This window comes from Cherax quadricarinatus, chromosome 56 (genome assembly GCF_038502225.1).
Source record: "Cherax quadricarinatus isolate ZL_2023a chromosome 56, ASM3850222v1, whole genome shotgun sequence".
Taxonomy (NCBI): domain Eukaryota; kingdom Metazoa; phylum Arthropoda; class Malacostraca; order Decapoda; family Parastacidae; genus Cherax; species Cherax quadricarinatus.
In genome coordinates this window covers 11,068,042-11,083,220 of record NC_091347.1, presented here as the reverse complement: position 1 = coordinate 11,083,220, position 15,179 = coordinate 11,068,042, and the positions used below count along the sequence as shown (strand labels likewise).

Genomic DNA, 15,179 nt, shown 5'->3' with positions numbered 1-15,179 from the left:
GTGGAGTGTATTGTGGTGTGTGAGTGGTTGTGTGTTGTGAGAGTGGTTGTTGTGGTGTGTTGTGAAAGTGGTTGTTGGGTGTGTTGTGAGAGTGGTTGTCGTGTGTTGTGGTGTGTTGTGAGTGGTTGTTTTGGTGTGTTGTGAGAGTGATTGTTGTGGTGTGTTGTGAGAGTGGTTGTTGTGGTGTGTTGTGAGAGTGGTTGTGGTGTGCTGTGAAAGTGGTTGTGGTGTGTTGTGAGTGGTTGCTTTGGTGTGTTGTGAGAGTGGTTGTTGTGGTCTGTTGTGAGAGTGATTGATGTGGTGAGTTGTGAGAGTGGTTGTTGTGATGTATTGTGAGTGGTTGTTGTGGTGTGTTGTGAGAGTGATTGTTGTGGTGAGTTGTGAGAGTGGTTGTTGTGATGTATTGTGAGTGGTTGTTGTGGTGTGTTGTGAGAGTGATTGTTGTGGTGAGTTGTGAGAGTGATTGTTGTGGTGTGTTTTGAGAGTGGTTGTTGTGGTGTGTTGTGAGAGTGGTTGTTGGGTGTATTGTGGTATTTTGTGAGAGTAGTTGTTGTGGCGTGTTGTGAGAGTGATTGCTGTGGTGTGTTGTGAGAGTGGTTGTGTTGAGTTGTGAGTGATTGTTGTGGTGTATTGTGAGAGTGATTGTTGTGGTGTGTTTTGAGAGTGGTTGTTGTGGTGTGTTGTGAGTGATTGTTGTGGTATGTTGTGAGATTGGTTGTTATCAAAATGGTATACAATACCGACAGGATGGTTGTTAAGACACAGGAGGCAACACTTAAGCAACTTTATTCCGAAACGTTTCGCCTACACAGTAGGCTTCTTCAGTCGAGTACAGAAAGGAGCAGTAGAGATGTGAAGACGATGTAGATTTGAGGTTGTCAGTCCCTCAGCCTGGAGAAGTTCTGTTCCAAAGTCTGGAACTAACTGAAGTTCAAGCGACAGTGTTGAGACTTAAATACTGTCGGAAGGAGAGGTGCAGAGTAGTAGTAGTGAGATTGTAGCCACTGAGAGGTCATGTCCCTCTCAGAACAAACGGTTCTCACTTGAAGAAGTTGTCCAAGGTGTTTTCTGTTCTGTACCAAGATGCCATTGTGTTGCAGTGTCTGACAGAGTGAATATCAAAATTGTATACAATACCGACAGGATGGTTGTTAAGACACATAGGCAACACTTAAGCAGTTGCCTATGTGTTGTGAGAGTGGTTGTTGTGGTGTGTTGTGAGAGTGGTTGTTGTGGTGTGTTGTGGGAGTGGTTGTTGTGGCGTTTTGTGGGCGTGGTTGTTGTGGCGGATGTAGACCATCAATTATAATGAGACTGGGTATTACTCTTATTGTGGCTGTCACGAAGCCACAAAATGTGGGGAATATACCCGAGCTTGTCGCTATTGAAACCCAGAGTGTTCCTTGATGTATTTACGTGGTTAAGGGTTCCACGAGGCAGGGCTCCCTGCATCGTCGCGTATTACACAGCAAGTTAACAAGGTTAGAGAAACCGATCTTTATATTCTTGGAAGAATTAGCGTAAATCAGAAAGCAGGTTGTTTTCACGAGGGAGGACACCAGAACCATGGGTGGCTAAGATGGATATTTTGCTGCCGACGCGGCTAGTTTATTGTGCATCCCATATGCTTCCGGTGGATGGTAGGGCCTTGGAACTAGACTCTAAAACGAGTTAAGAGAAGTACATGTTGTTTTACAATACGTCTACTGTTGTCTTATCTACTGCAAGCAAATTTGGGATATGTACTTATTATGCCTGGTATTTTATTTTCATCAATAAAATACCTTGACTTACCGCATGAGTTATTATACTATCACAATATTCCCCAGTTAGTGGACAATGAAGCATTTAGTGTTCAATAAAGTGAGCATAAGGCTCACCATATACTTTTCATTTAACTTCTTTATTTGTGCTTCTTCCAGACTGCCAGAGTACTTGTAACTAAGTCTAAGCCATTGCAAGGGTTCACTTTGCAAGTTGCTTCATAAACATTCGCTATCATGGTGAGTGATATATCTGCTCAGGCTTCTAACTGCATTCTTGTGACATTCGCTTTCATTATTTATCTCCAAATATTATGCCTAATGTTAAAAATAGATATACTAAAGTTATATTCCATATTTTTGTTCAGGTTATTTTCTATGGCTAATCTTTCAACTTTATCATGAAGCAGTAATTCAATGCGTGATTGAATCCCCCCAAAAATCTATATAAATTAATTTTAACCTGATTTTGGTGTATTTGTACCTGGCTCGTCATTATGTTAGTCAAATGTTCCAAGTTATGACATAGCTGTTACAGGTTATATGACTTAATATAACTGCATGTTTTAACAAACCATTTGTATCTGCGCTTATTAACTAACTTCAAGAAATTTAATAAGATTTGTAGTGTCAGTATTTGGTTCATTTCTTAACATTCTAATTTAAAGTGTAAGGTTAACTATCTTGATCATTTTATCACTAACACCGGGAACACCAAGTTCCTTTGTCTGACTTTTTTGGGTTATCCTAGGTTTTCTACACGTATGCTGCTATGTACGATAATTCTATGTAACTGCATTTGTGTATACCTGAATAAACTTACTTATAGAGGGCAGCCAAGAATAATTTTGAATGCTTCGTTTTTCATTAGCTCTAAGGCTTTTAAGGAAATTTCTTTAGCTAACATTAACATGAACACAGCATCATCAGGTACTGATCTAATGTAGGCTATGTACATCAGTTTCACTATTCCTACATTAGCACCATAGTTGTGGTTGCAGCAAGCAACAACTCTGAGAGCATTTAGCCTTTCTTTGCATTTCTTACTTATTTGTGGACTGGTGGATAATTGAAGTTTGCGTCAACACCAAGGTGTCTATGCAGCAGGTGTCTATGCAGGTGTCTATGCAGCAGGTGTCTATGCAGCAAGTGTCTATGCAGCAGGTGTCTATGCAGCAGGTGTTTTCACGCTGCAAACAAATGGATATGGCATGCCATTTACTTGTCGATATCTTAGTCTTTGGTGAAGATATAATGAGGTCTTGTCAGTTACAAATTAACTGAACGTTGTTATGAATAGTGCTCTTTTTCTCATGACTTCCTAATATCTATGTAACACTTTCATATATGTACTTCCACTTCTAAGCTAGGTTGGGTTGGGTTAAGTACGCTAGTTTAGGTTAGGTTAGATTACACCGAAAAAAAAAATAAGATAAATGGCAATAAAATAGTCTGCCGTGCGAACAGAAAACATGTAGTCACTGCGAGCAGTTCATATACTGTTATATTTCAAGCTCTATCAACAGTCGCCCATTAATTTTTTTAAATAATTGCCATGTTGTCTGTGGTTAAGAGAACGGGCTGCATCATTAGGTGCCTGAGCCCGAGCCTTTAGCTCATAAGACTGTCATTCCCATTAGCCCCCTTGGGGCGGGGATGGCAGACCAGAGAGGCCTAGCTTGTGGCTAGGCCTGGGGACAGTTGGTCCCAAAGATGAGGGGGTACTTGTACCTCCTCCCATGGGAGACTTAGGTCTCGAGACACTCCCCAGATAGGGAGCCAAGACCGGGTCACCACTACTTGGAAAAGACCCGGGCCGGGACAGTACCGGCGAATAAGAAAAAAAAAAGTTAAAACGTAATAACAATGATTATAAATGACCATAATTTGTATAGGGGAGGACCGGTAAGCCAGCGGAAGGCCTCGGTCAGATGACCAAAAGCTCGAAAGGCGGGTCATCATCTGACAAAGACCCGCGTCAGGAAACATTTGTCCTGTTTCCTGACGAACCTTACCTGACCTAAACACGAGAAGTCTTTATCAGTACGACTCCGTCCATTTCGTAAAATAGTGAAAACACTTTCCTGTATGTGAATATTTACATCTTATTTCACATTGCTGTGGCAAAGTACCTACATATTTCACCATTGTATTTTCTCCCCTTGTCAGTATTGTTTATTGTAAAGTGTTAAGGGATTTTCCTGTCAATCTTTATCAGAATATATGTCTTCAGACTGTTTTTATATTTATGTGTTATTGCCTTTTCATCTTTTATTGGATCACAACTTCTCATCTGTACTTTTCTCCACAAGTGTTGTTATCCTTTCGCCAACTTTATTATCTCTATCTGCTTCATTTTTCCACTTTTCTTATATTTTTCATAAGCTCTCCATGAAAATATTTTTGTCATCCTGGCTAACTTTATTAAATATATTTCTTCCCCTCAAGGAAGTTCCTTGACGCTGGTGAGAGGTTCTTGATCTAGGGAATTGGATCTTTACTCCAGTTCCCTGAACTGAGCCTGAATGCCTTCCATCGCTTCCCCCTCCACAGGCGTTGTATAATCCTACGGGTTTAGCGCTCCCCCATGATTATAATATTTTTCTTATGCCTGCCCAAAGCTCAAGTTACATTTCTCACTAACTCAGTCTTAACTCCAGTAAACACCATAACTTTTCTGCATATCCTAGACACTGAACTCCTTTTGCAGTACCTCTAAACTATCACAATATCCTCACACTGTATTCATGATTGGTTTAGTTTAAGTCTTGTGTAAAATTTACCTGCATTTAGGAATCTTGGGAAAACCCCGCATGTTTACATTACTTACACTGCTCTTTTGTATCATAAGTACATCGATTAATAGATGTATGTTTTATACTGGTTGTCAGCGAGATAGGTAGTTTATTTTTATGTATTGTCTTGGAGACATCTGGCAGCTTTATCGTGTAGAGTCTGTAGAGTGTAACCATCAGTGCAGTGCTCAGGCCGGTGTGTGTCTGATGGTTGACACAGTACACTGACGTATTTATCATTTCATTCAGAATATCTTTCTTTAAATAATCATTCTTTAAATTACTTTGAAGATATGGCGCTCTCTGAATCAGGTGTCACTGGGCTACTGAGCAAGATTTTCATGGTATATTTGTGCCTTCCCTGCCTTCTCAAGGTTAGTTGACGGGAGTGTTTCTGCTCGATATTTATATTTTCCGTTTAATTTCTAACACTAATTCGTTCGTTATTTTTGTTTTTCGCCTCTGCCGGTATTTCTAACTTCTTGACTTTTGGTTATGTCAGTTATACATCAGTGGTCCACTTGGAAATAAATTCTAATTACGAAATAACCTAATGATACTGTCGCTGTATCATGGTTGTCGTGGACTGCTGTAAAATGGTTCTCATGAGTTACTGTACCATAGTTGTCATGAGTTGTTGTAGCATAGTTGTCATGGGTTCCTGTATCATGGTTGTCGTGGGTGTTGTAGTGTAGTTATCATAGGTTATTGTAGCATAGTTGTCATGAGGTGCTGTAGCATAGTTGTCATGGATTGCTGTAGGATAGGTACCGTGAGTTGCTGTAGTATGGTTGTCATTGGGTGCTTTAACGTGGTTGTCAAGGGTTACTGTAGCATTACTGTCATGGGTTAGTGTAGTTAGTTGTCATGGGTAGCTGTAGCATAGTTGTCATGGGTTGTAAAATAGTTGTCATGGGTTGCTGTAACATGGTTGTCATGGATTGCTGTAGCATGGTTGTCATGGATTGCTGTAGCATGGTTGTCATGGATTGCTGTAGCATGGTTGTCATGGATTGCTGTAGCATGGTTGTCATGGATTGCTGTAGCATGGTTGTCATGGATTGTTGTAGCATGGTTGTCATGGATTGTTGTAGCATGGTTGTCATGGATTGTTGTAGCATGGTTGTCATGGATTGTTGTAGCATGGTTGTCATGGATTGCTGTAGCATGATTGTCATGGATTGCTGTAGCATGGTTGTCATGGATTGTTGTAGCATGGTTGCCATGGATTGTTGTAGCATGGTTGTCATGGATTGTTGTAGCATGGTTGTCATGGATTGCTGTAGCATAGTTGTCATGGATTGTTGTAGCATGGTTGTCATGGATTGTTGTAGCATGGTTGTCTTGGATTGCTATAGCATAATTGTCATGGATTGTTGTAGCATGGTTGTCATGGATTGTTGTAGCATGGTTGTCATGGATTGCTGTAACATGGTTGTCATGGATTGCTCTAGCATGGTTGTCATGGATTGTTGTAGCATGGTTGTCATGGATTGCTCTAGCATGGTTGTCATGGATTGTTGTAGCATGGTTGTCATGGATTGCTCTAGCACGGTTGTCATGGATTGTTGTAGCATGGTTGTCATGGATTGCTCTAGCATGGTTGTCATGGATTCCTCTAGCATGGTTGTCATGGATTGCTGTAGCATGGTTGTCATGGGATGCTGTACCATGGTTGTCATGGATTGCTGTAGCATGGTTGTCATGGATTGTTGTAGCATTGTTGCCATGGATTGTTGTAGCACTGTTGTCATGGATTGCTGTAGCAAGGTTGTCATGGATTGCTGTAGCAAGGTTGTCATGGATTGCTCTAGCATGGTTGTCATGGATTGCTGTAGCATAGTTGTCATGGATTGTTGTAGCATGGTTGTCATGGATTGCTGTAGCATGGTTGTCATGGATTGCTGTAGCATGGTTGTCATGGATTGCTGTAGCATGGTTGTCTTGGATTGCTCTAGCATGGTTGTCTTGGATTGCTCTGGCATGGTTGTCTTGGATTGCTCTAGCATGGTTGTCATGGATTGCTCTAGCATGGTTGTCATGGATTGCTCTAGCATGGTTGTCATTTGATTGTTGTAGCATGGTTGTCATGGATTGCTGTAGCATGGTTGTCATGGATTGCTGTAGCATGGTTGTCATGGATTGCTCTAGCATGGTTGTCATGGATTGATCTAGCATGATTGTCGTGATTGCTCTAGCATGGTTGTCATGGATTGCTGTAGCATGGGTGTCACGGGATGCTGTATTACGGTTGTCATGGATTGCTGTAGCATGGTCGTCATGGATTGTTGTAGCATGGTTGTCATGGATTGTTGTAGCATGGTTGTCATGGATTGCTCTAGCATGGTTGTCATGGATTGCTCTAGCATGGTTGTCATGGACTGTTGTAGCATGGTTGTCATGGATTGCTGTAGCATAGTTGTCATGGATTGTTGTAGCATGGTTGTCATGGATTGTTGTAGCATGGTTGTCTTGGATTGCTGTAGCATAGTTGTCATGGATTGTTGTAGCATGGTTGTCATGGATTTTTGTAGCATTGTTGTCATGGATTTCTGTAACATGGTTGTCATGGATTGCTGTAACATGGTTGTCATGGATTGCTCTAGCATGGTTGTCATGGATTGTTGTAGCATGTTTGTCATGGATTGCTCTAACATGGTTGTCATGCATTGTTGTAGCATGGTTGTCATGGATTGCTGTAGCATGGTTGTCATGGATTGCTGTAGCTTGGTTGTCATGGATTGCTGTAGCTTGGTTGTCATGGATTACTGTAGCATGGTTGTCATGGATTGCTCTAGCATGGTTGTCATGGATTGCTCTAGCATGGTTGTCATGGATTGCTGTAGCATGGTCGTCATGGATTGCTCTTGCATGGTTGTCATGGATTGCTCTAGCATGGTTGTCATGGATTGTTGTAGCATGGTTGTCATGGATTGTTGTAGCATGGTTGTCATTTATTGCTGTAGCATGGTTGTCATGGATTGCTGTAGCATGGTTGTCATGGATTGCTCTAGCATGGTTGTCATGGATTGTTGTAGCATGATTGTCATGGATTGTTGTAGCATGGTTGTCATGGATTGCTGTAGCATGGTTGTCATGGATTGCTCTAGCATGGTTGTCATGGATTGCTGTAGCATGGTTGTCATGGATTGCTCTAGCATGGTTGTCATGGATTGCTCTAGCATGGTTGTCATGGATTGCTCTAGCATGGTTGTCATGGGTTGCTATAGCATGGCTGTCATGGATTGCTCTAGCATGGTTGTCATGGATTGTTGTAGCATGGTTGTCATGGATTACTGTAGCATGGTTGTCATGGATTGTAGCATGGTTGTCATGGATTGCTGTAGCATGGTTGCCATGGATTGTTGTAGCATGGTTGTCAATTGATTGCTCTAGCATCGTTGCCATGGATTGCTCTAGCATGGTTGTCTTGGATTGTTGTAGCATGGTTGTCATGGATTACTGTAGCATGATTGTCATGGATTCCTGTAGCATGGTTGTCATGGATTGCTGTAGCATGGTTGTCATGGATTGCTCTAGCATGGTTGTCATGGATTGTTGTAGCATGTTTGTCATGGATTGCTCTAGCATGGTTGTCATGGATTGTTGTAGCATGGTTGTCATGGATTGCTGTAGCATGGTTGTCTTGGATTGCTGTAGCATGGTTGTTATGGATTGCTCTAGCATGGTTGTCATGGATTGCTCTAGCATGGTTGTCATGGATTGCTCTAGCATGGTTGTCATGGATTGTTGTAGCATGGTTGGCATGGATTGCTGTAGCATGGTTGTCTTGGATTGCTGTAGCATGGTTGTTATGGATTGCTCTTGCATGGTTGTCATGGATTGCTCTAGCATGGTTGTCATGGATTGCTCTAGCATGGTTGTCATTTGATTGTTGTAGCATGGTTGTCATGGATTGCTGTAGCATGGTTGTCATGGATTGCTGTAGCATGGTTGTCTTGGATTGCTCTAGCATGGTTGTCTTGGATTGCTCTAGCATGGTTGTCTTGGATTGCTCTAGCATGGTTGTCATGGATTGCTCTAGCATGGTTGTCATGGATTGCTCTAGCATGGTTGTCATGGATTGCTGTAGCATGGTTGTCACGGGATGCTGTAGCATGGTTGTCATGGATTGCTGTAGCATGGTTGTCATGGATTGCTCTAGCATGGTTGTCATGGACTGCTCTAGCATGATTGTCGTGATTGCTCTAGCATGGTTGTCATGGATTGCTGTAGCATGGGTGTCACGGGATGCTGTATTATGGTTGTCATGGATTGCTGTAGCATGGTTGTCATGGATTGTTGGAGCATGGTTGTCATGGATTGTTGTAGCATGGTTGTCATGGATTGCTCTAGCATGGTTGTCATGGATTGCTCTAGCATGGTTGTCATGGATTGCTCTAGCATGGTTGTCATGGATTGCTCTAGCATAGTTGTCATGGATTGTTGTAGCATGGATGTCATGGATTGTTGTAGCATGGTTGTCATGGATTGTTGTAGCATGGTTGTCTTGGATTGCTGTAGCATAGTTGTCATGGATTGTTGTAGCATGGTTGTCATGGATTTTTGTAGCATTGTTGTCATGGATTGCTGTAACATGGTTGTCATGGATTGCTGTAACATGGTTGTCATGGATTGCTCTAGCATGGTTGTCATGGATTGTTGTAGCATGTTTGTCATGGATTGCTCTAGCATGGTTGTCATGGATTGTTGTAGCATGGTTGTCATGGATTGCTGTAGCATGGTTGTCATGGATTGCTGTAGCATGGTTGTCATGGATTGCTGTAGCATGGTTGTCATGGATTGCTGTAGCTTGTTTGCCATGGATTACTGTAGCATGGTTGTCATGGATTACTGTAGCATGGTTGTCATGGATTGCTCTAGCATGGTTGTCATGGATTGCTCTAGCATGGTTGTCATGGATTGCTCTAGCATGGTTGCCATGGATTGCTGTGGCATGGTTGTCATGGATTGCTGTAGCTTGGTTGTCATGGATTGCTCTTGCATGGTTGTCATGGATTGCTCTAGCATGGTTGTCATGGATTGCTCTAGCATGGTTGTCATGGATTGTTGTAGCATGGTTGTCATGGATTGTTGTAGCATGGTTGTCATTTATTGCTGTAGCATGGTTGTCATTTATTGCTGTAGCATGGTTGTCATGGATTGCTGTAGCATGGTTGTCATGGATTGCTCTAGCATGGTTGTCATGGATTGTTGTAGCATGATTGTCATGGATTGTTGTAGCATGATTGTCATGGATTGTTGTAGCATGGTTGTCATGGATTGCTGTAGCATGGTTGTCATGGATTGCTGTAGCATGATTGTCATGGATTGCTCTAGCATGGTTGTCATGGATTGCTCTAGCATGGTTGTCATGGATTGCTCTAGCATGGTTGTCATGGGTTGCTCTAGCATGGCTGTCATGGATTGCTCTAGCATGGTTGTCATAGATTGTTGTAGCATGGTTGTCATGGATTGTTGTAGCATGGTTGTCATGGATTACTGTAGCATGGTTGTCATGGATTGTAGCATGGTTGTCATGGATTGCTGTAGCATGGTTGTCATGGATTGTTGTAGCATGGTTGTCATGGATTCCTGTAGCATGGTTGTCATGGATTGCTGTAGCATGGTTGTCATGGATTGCTGTAGCATGGTTGTCACGGGATGCTGTAGCACAGTTGTTACAGGCTGCTGTATCATGGTTGTCACGGATTTTTTTGTTATATTTTATTTAAAAAAAAACAGTATACATGTATGGTATACATAATTGATTTAAAACAAAAAACGTGAAAACTTTATATAAGACAACAACATAAGTATAACTAAACCGAGAACTACCAGAACATAACTTAAACACAAAATAACTATATAACCAAAACTTGACACTCTTATTCATATTGTGTATGAAATTTTATATACAAAAACAATGTCATATAAACTAATACATTGCACACTCAATGGTACTTTGGTTATATAAAATAACTATCAGAAACCTACATGAATCTTGAAATTGAAACCTGGTGTTCTTTATTTTTGTTTTTGTATATATTGAAAATGGAATCAAAATATGCAAAAATCCTTTAATAATTAACATAAGACTTTTACAGATCTAGCATGTATGATTACATATGAGGAAACACTAAGACACCTAATACCCCGACCAACCCCATATTTAGTTTCATAAACTAATTATAAACCCACAAAAAATATACCTTACTTGTATACAGCGATATTAGTGAAGGTGCTTAATTGAACATCAACTGACTATATGTACCATAAATGATAAAAAAAATACATGTGATATCACTGGGTGACAGAACAACATATCCCGCAAAAGCTGCTGCCCAAGGAACCTGAATGTCCAAAGATTACAATATAGGACATTATACATCTCAACCCCCCCCCCCCCCCCCCTCACAGCGGTGACCGCTACTATACAAAAACAATCTTAGGATCCGGGATTGCTCTTTTAAAACAGTTTGAGACAACCAATTAGATGAATTAACCTCTAAGGTTAAAGATGAGCTTGGGGAAAGCGAGCACAGGTTGCTATTTCAATGTATCTTGGAATTACAACCAAGTCAACATCCCTGATTTTCGTTTGGCCGATTTCATGGAGCAGAGGAATTATCTGGGTGGGATCAACTGGTGTGAAGTGACTCGTCATTATCGTGTGGATCAGGTAGGTGGTGTTTGGCCCTTAGTTATTCACAATATACATAAATGACATAGATGAGAGAATAAATAAGCAAGTTGGCGGATGGCACTAAAATAGGCCGTCCGACTAAGTGATGAGAACATTAGACCGCTACAGGAAGATCTTCAAAAGTTGATGAAGTGCCAAATGCAGTTTAATGTTAACAAATGTAAAATTCTACGCCTGGTAAAAGAACAACCACGGCGCTTACAAACTTAATAATGTGGATCTCAATCAACCTGAAGGCGTAAAAGTGTTCCAACACTGATGATAAAACACGGGTTTCAACACTGATAATAAAACAAGTGTTGCAACAATGACGATACAACTGCTTTTTTTAGTATTTGGCAAAGGGGAAAATATACTCACCTTGATTCATATGAACAATGTGGCTTAAGTGTCTGATACGCTCAAAAAATCTTGGAAATGGTTCGTTGCAAACCTCAATACTAAAAAACAATACCTGGAAGGTGTTCTTGCTACAAATACAACTGATAACCGAGTCGCATTTGAGGCGAAGAGCTTGATTTAGGACTACAGGAACGTTGTTCAAACTGACTCGTAACTGAGGGAAAAAGGCGTATACCGGAGGATTCCTATTATGTATCCCGGGGGACGTTGATTAAACCGAGTTGATTAAACCTTACGCCTTCAACATGTTTGGGGTCGTATGTGAGGAAGTGGTGAAGTAGAAGATTGAAGACATCCCCCCCTTCCTCTTCGTCCTCTTGTCCAACTACATGATTCATTGGCATATTAGCGAAATGTCTCAAGATATTCGCCATCAAGATATTCAGCAAAAAATTTCATGCAAGATAATAAATTGTGTGATGTTTCTAATTTTGCACAACTTATTGTATTTGTCATAACTGTAGAAAGAATACCTCTTCTGTGACTCTCTCGTAGAGACCTACAAAGGTCACTGATATAATAACAAAATTGAAGATTTCTTTGAAAGACACAATCTCACATGCGACACTGTCGAATCGATTTGTATTGACAGAATCCCAGCCATAACGAGAGTTAGGTTAGGCAATGTTGCACTTGTAAAACAAAGGTCAATCCCTGTAATATCAACTCCCTGTATTCTTCAGCTGTTAAAACTCTTCCTGGGGAACTGCAGATGGTTTAGTAAAAAAAGTTGCTGAGGCTGTTAATTTCAATAGTGCCAGAGCACTGATTCACCGCCTTTTTTCAAAACTTTTCGTGATGAGAGGAGCTCTGAACACTGAATTCTCTTGCTTCATACTAAAGTGAGAAGGCTTCCACGTGGGATTATTCTTAACAGTGTGTCTGAGCTCCGTACTGAGGGGGAGATTTTTTTTCATGTTTAATATTCAAAACTGTCTGAAAACATTGTTGAGCCTGTTTAGGATATCTCTCGGATATATTTGGTTTTCTCAACTAACTCCACAAACAAATTCATAGCAAATCAGCTATCATTGATAAAGCACGTGGAAATGTGAAAGAATTTCAGACCAAGCTGGACTATCGAATACGATGAGCTTGCTAAAGTAATTTTTCAAATTCTTCGAACTTGGAAGACGTCATCATTAACGAACCTGGTCTTTTACCTAAGATAACTGAACACATCACTGCACATTCGAAAATCTTGATTTATCACTTCACTGGCTACTGTTCAACAAGCATAATTCCCACAGAAAGCTGGATATTAAGCACCTTTATTGTTGATCTGTCTGAATTAATGATGACGACCCAGCGAAAGAAAACATATCGATCTATAAATCTTTCCTAGTCTAAAATAAAAATAATTTGAAAGAGCTGGTATTGATTTTTTGACGAAACTCAAATTCATTTCCGCTTCTGACTCAGAGTGCCTTCAAGGTGCTCGTTCCTTTTACCACCACATAGCTATGTGAATCTGGGTTCTCGGTTCTCTGAACCATTCTATCTACATTCCTGTTAGACACAGCAACATCTTGAGATCTTGATACAGGGAATTCTTCACTTGCCTAACATATAGTCATGACCTACTTCCACATGTGCATTTGTCCACTGTGATATCGCCTACGACTGCTGCACCTCACCTGTCTACAGTATATAAGACACTTCTTCGCACATATGCTGTATTCTTTTCAATACTGATGGACTGATTACTTCGACTTCAGGCTGAGGGACTGATTACCTCAAACTCCTTCTGGTCTTCATCATTCTTCTTGTATAGGACTGAAGAAGTCAATGCCTGGAGAAATGTTTACTCATTAAAGATACCCAAGTGTTCCATATGTGTCTAATTTATCAACTTGTCGGTTCTCAGAACCATTTATCTACATCTAACGTGATGACATGCCAGTGGCATTGTCTTGCAGGACCTGTCTAGCCAGCAATGAGTGGGTTGCCAAGTCTTGCAGGACCTGTTTAGCCAGCAATGAGTGGGTTGCCAAGTCTTGTAGGACCTGTCTAGCCAGCAATGAGTGGGTTGCCAAGTCTTGCAGTACCTGTCTAGCCAGCAATGAGTGGGTTGCCAAGTCTTGTAGGACCTGTCTAGCCAGCAATGAGTGCGTTGCCAAGTCTTGCAGTACCTGTCTAGCCAGCAGTGAGTGGGTTGCCAAGTCTTGCAGGACCTGTCTAGCCAGCAATGAGTGGGCTGGCAAGTCTTGCAGGACCTGTCTAGCCAGCAATGAGTGGGTTGCCAAGTCTTGTAGGACCTGTCTAGCCAGCAATGAGTGGGTTGCCAAGTCTTGCAGGACCTGTCTAGCCAGCAATGAGTGGGTTGCCAAGTCTTGTAGGACCTGTCTAGCCAGCAATGAGTGGGTTGCCAAGTCTTGCAGGACCTGTCTAGCCAGCAATGAGTGGGTTGCCAAGTCTTGTAGGACCTGTCTAGCCAGCAATGAGTGGGTTGCCAAGTCTTGCAGTACCTGTCTAGCCAGCAATGAGTGGGTTGCCAAGTCTTGTAGGACCTGTCTAGCCAGCAATGAGTGGGTTGCCAAGTCTTGCAGTACCTGTCTAGCCAGCAGTGAGTGGGTTGCCAAGTCTTGCAGGACCTGTCTAGCCAGCAATGAGTGGGCTGGCAAGTCTTGCAGGACCTGTCTAGCCAGCAATGAGTGGGTTGCCAAGTCTTGTAGGACCTGTCTAGCCAGCAATGAGTGGGTTGCCAAGTCTTGCAGGACCTGTCTAGCCAGCAATGAGTGGGTTGCCAAGTCTTGTAGGACCTGTCTAGCCAGCAATGAGTGGGTTGCCAAGTCTTGCAGTACCTGTCTAGCCAGCAATGAGTGGGTTGCCAAGTCTTGTAGGACCTGTCTAGCCAGCAATGAGTGGGTTGCCAAGTCTTGCAGTACCTGTCTAGCCAGCAGTGAGTGGGTTGCCAAGTCTTGCAGTACCTGTCTAGCCAGCAATGAGTGGGTTGCCAAGTCTTGCAGGACCTGTCTAGCCAGCAATGAGTGGGTTGCCAAGTCTTGCAGGACCTGTCTAGCCAGCAATGAGTGGGTTGCCAAGTCTTGCAGTACCTGTCTAGCCAGCAATGAGTGGGTTGCCAAGTCTTGCAGGACCTGTCTAGCCAGCAATGAGTGGGTTGCCAAGTCTTGCAGGACCTGTCGAGCCAGCAATGAGTGGGTTGCCAAGTCTTGCAGGACCTGTCTAGCCAGCAATGAGTGGGTTGCCAAGTCTTGTAGGACCTGTCTAGCCAGCAATGAGTGGGTTGCCAAGTCTTGCAGTACCTGTCTAGCCAGCAATGAGTGGGTTGCCAAGTCTTGTAGGACCTGTCTAGCCAGCAATGAGTGGGTTGCCAAGTCTTGCAGTACCTGTCTAGCCAGCAATGAGTGGGTTGCCAAGTCTTGCAGGACCTGTCTAGCCAGCAATGAGTGGGTTGCCAAGTCTTGCAGGACCTGTCTAGCCAGCAATGAGTGGGTTGCCAAGTCTTGCAGGACCTGTCTAGCCAGCAATGAGTGGGTTGCCAAGTCTTGC

The 15,179-nt window shown here is 42.2% G+C and overlaps 1 protein-coding gene across 5 annotated transcripts in view; it reads left to right on the top strand.

Moving 5' to 3' along the window:
- LOC128700667 (adhesion G protein-coupled receptor L4) overlaps positions 1-15,179 on the top strand; it is a 361,845-nt gene that overhangs the window by 31,766 nt on the left and 314,900 nt on the right. Inside the window, exon 1 of one of the 5 annotated variants that reach the window (XM_070097075.1) lies at positions 4,744-4,932. The exons of the other annotated variants lie outside the window; for them this stretch is intronic. The gene's annotated coding sequence lies outside the window, so the exon portion shown is untranslated. Of the gene's footprint in view, positions 1-4,743; positions 4,933-15,179 lie in introns of those variants that run through there. 5 annotated transcript variants of the gene reach the window in all.